Source organism: Etheostoma cragini, chromosome 2 (assembly GCF_013103735.1).
Source record: "Etheostoma cragini isolate CJK2018 chromosome 2, CSU_Ecrag_1.0, whole genome shotgun sequence".
NCBI classification, from domain to species: Eukaryota; Metazoa; Chordata; class Actinopteri; order Perciformes; family Percidae; genus Etheostoma; species Etheostoma cragini.
The window spans coordinates 27,367,735-27,371,124 of NC_048408.1; the positions used below are offsets into that span (position 1 = coordinate 27,367,735).

The window sequence follows — 3,390 nt, forward strand, 5'->3', positions numbered from 1 at the left end:
TTCATCACTTTTCAGGAGGAATGAAGCATTATTTCAATGAGCTGTAAGGGTACCAACAAATTTGAGCACATCTGTACTAATAACACACTGTGAAAACTGCCCTTGATATAGATAGGTGGGCCAACACATTGCTAGTTAGCTTAGCATAGCAACTAGAATCCTAACAACCTTATATAGTCCCAAATCAATATCTACGTAGAAAATCGTCTAGTCTTAATCTGCATTGCTATTTTTACTCATTGTGAATACGCAGGCCACACAAAGTATTACGTTTTTTTTTTTTTTTTGGCTCACTGACAAAGATCCAAACAGTTCTGTCAGTCAACTAAGACGTCTAATCATTTCAGCTGGATTTGTAGGCCGTGATATGGTTGGATAGTTACATTTGTAATAAACGTTGTATCTCATAAACTTCAAATGTTTTGGGTGCAACATTTTAACTTGTTAAATAACTAGTGACTAAAACTTAGATTAACATAGAGGTGTAGAAAGTAAAATATTTCAGCAAAACTTTACTTGAAGATATCTACATAAGAGTGACATGACACTATCATGACACATGAACTCTAACCTTGTCCCTAACCATAACCTGTCATGACAAAACCGAATGACACTTACTAAAAGAAGCGTTGTGTCATAAACGTTTATGACTTGTTTACCATGTTTATGACACATTCATTACAGTGTCATGTCACTCCTATATAGGTACCTTCAAGTAAAGTGTGACCAATATTTCTCTCTGAAATGTAGTGGAGTAGAAGTGGAAAGTAGCATGAGAAGAAAAAAAACATAAGTAAACTACTAGTACCTCAAATTTGTACTTGAGTACAGTCCTTGAGTAAATGTACTTAGTTACATTCCAACACTGATCAACGTCAAGTTATTTGAGTTGTACCCAGAGGTAGATGTTATCCTCTTCCACACATAGAAACAAAGAGGCACACATCACACATCCTTCAACTTAAGACAATGGAAATGAAGGAATAGCAAACTCGGTCCAGATTATACTTAAATATTGATGTAAATTTACAGTACATGTCACTAAAAGTAACAATACACAAACACCAAATAAACACCAGTGCAATGTACAGCTATGGCTTATTCCTCAGTGTAATGGCTGCAGGGACCAAGCTGTTTTTGTGTCTTGGTGTTTTACACCTAGGGATTGTAAACCAACGCCTAGAGGGGAGAAGCTCAAACTCTGTGTGCAATGGATGGGAACTGTCAATTAAAGTTGAACCAGTTATAGTATGCTGTAACTGTTTTGTGTACAAGTTCTCCACATTAAGCTGGGGCTCACCAATCAGCCTGCTAGACCACTTTGCTATTGGGTTGAGTGAGTTTTTATTTTTCAAAGAGAGGTTCCCAAACCAAGCTGCAAGCGCAAATAATGAAACTGATTCAATGAAAGTGTGGTATAATATAAATAAGAGGGTCATGATGGATTTCATACCATTTATGGCATGTATTTGGTTCATAAATCATTTTCCACGGAACAGCACCGCCAGTATGATCCAGAGAAGTAAATAAGTTTATTTATGTAGCACTTATCAGAGTCACAAAGGGCTTCACGGGCCAAATAAATACATACAGTAAAACAAATCAATAGCCATAAAAAGCACAATAATTACTTGTTGCAGTAATTTATCAGCTAAACGGTGTGCAAAGGTTATTTATTCACTGCTACTACTTATATTACAGACTGTACTTATTTATGATTGTACTGTAAACACACACTTTATGACACTGGACTACAATATAATTTGCCCAATTTGAAACAATATTTTTATCTTACTTACTTCTACCTAACATTTGTATTTATTTATTACTTACTATTTACTTATTATTATTATGCATAACTTATTCCTCTTACTTTACCTTGAGTTTGACTGTGAGCAACTGCAACTAACTATTTTCCCTGAGGGAATCAATAAAGTATTCTAATTCTGATAAATCACAATAAGTTGTAGTAAAGCATAAATACAGTACTGAAGTAATAAAGTCAACACTGGGGCTAAAGTAATGCCTGACTAAAAAGATGCACCTTTGGCTGCTTTTTAAAGATTTTAAAAGAAGATGTCACTATTGAAAACATGTTGGTTAGCATTTCCCAATGTGGGCGCGACTGTTTCAAAAGCTCTTTCAGCTTTAGTTTCTATCTTAGTACAGGGAACATCCCAGTACAGAAGAAGCTCATCTGGCCTAGATACTCATGCAAACAAGGCTGAATAAATAGTCCCCTGTGGTCTATCTCCATCATCCCGATCACCATGCAGGTACACAACCATTAGCATGTTTGCCAAAGCCTCTAAAAATATTAGCCATGTATTATTTCAACATGAAACACGGCTTGTGATTCGTGTATCATGCCCTTCTGCATGCACTCCATCATAATTAAATGATCAATGATACAACAGGAGACCAAGTTTGCAATAAGGAAAACATGTTAAGAAAGGGGGGGGAAGTAGACAGCAGGGTATGACCATGAACAAGGGTGAGGAGGGTGGTTTACAGATGTCAAATTCTTCTTTTAATGATGTAAATAATTTCCCTGTGTCTCACATGGATGTCTGCATCTGCTGCTGCTGTTGCGGAAGAGATGAATATGGATCTGTGCATACTGCACGTTTATCAAATGAGGTGAGGGATGGAGAGTTGGGGATTGTTGCCTCTTTGTCTGTATTCTGTAATCTCTCACATAAGACAAATGAACAAGTGGCCTTGCCTTCATTTTACATAGTGACAACAATTTATTCTAGTTTTTACGGGTGGGAATTGTAACTGTAAAAACAGTATTGGACCACTAATTTGATGATAGGGATCACAGGTCAACATTAACATTACATTAAACAAGAGTAAGCAGAGGTGTTGCAGAAATGTATCAGTACAGTAACAGGGTAACTGGATTCACACGCGTAGACATAACCGTCCAATGAGTGGCATTGTACTTCATGCCAGTGAGAAACAACAGCCCTGATAGAAAGTCCAACACAGTGAATAGTAAGTATAGTAAACATTAGGGATGAGCGAGTACAGCATTATCTGTATCTGTATCTGTATCTGTTTACCACATGAATTATCTGTATCCGGATCCATACTCGGACTGGACGGGGCCTAAACCGGAAGTGGTCAGATTTAACCCGGAAGTGGGTTGGGCTCTCTTGAAATGTTAGGGTCTTTAACCGGTATGTTATTTAAGCATGCAATTGATATGAGTTGATCAAAAATTGTTATATTTATTTCTGATTTGAAAACTATTTACATGACAGCATCAAGCTTCAGATCAATGGTGTTGACATGGTAACAAACAAACTATATACAAAACGTTTTGCAACAATGAATACAACACATGCCGTTGCAATTATGAAGTAAAATGTAATGAACAAGAGT

At 36.6% G+C, this 3,390-nt stretch overlaps 1 long non-coding RNA gene across 1 annotated transcript in view; it reads right to left on the reverse strand.

The window, feature by feature from the left end:
- LOC117952656 overlaps positions 1 to 3,390 on the reverse strand; it is a 6,126-nt gene that overhangs the window by 781 nt on the left and 1,955 nt on the right. The window contains exon 2 of the long non-coding RNA XR_004658464.1: positions 1,688 to 1,689. This is a non-coding gene — a long non-coding RNA (uncharacterized LOC117952656). The remainder of the gene's footprint in view (positions 1 to 1,687; positions 1,690 to 3,390) is intronic.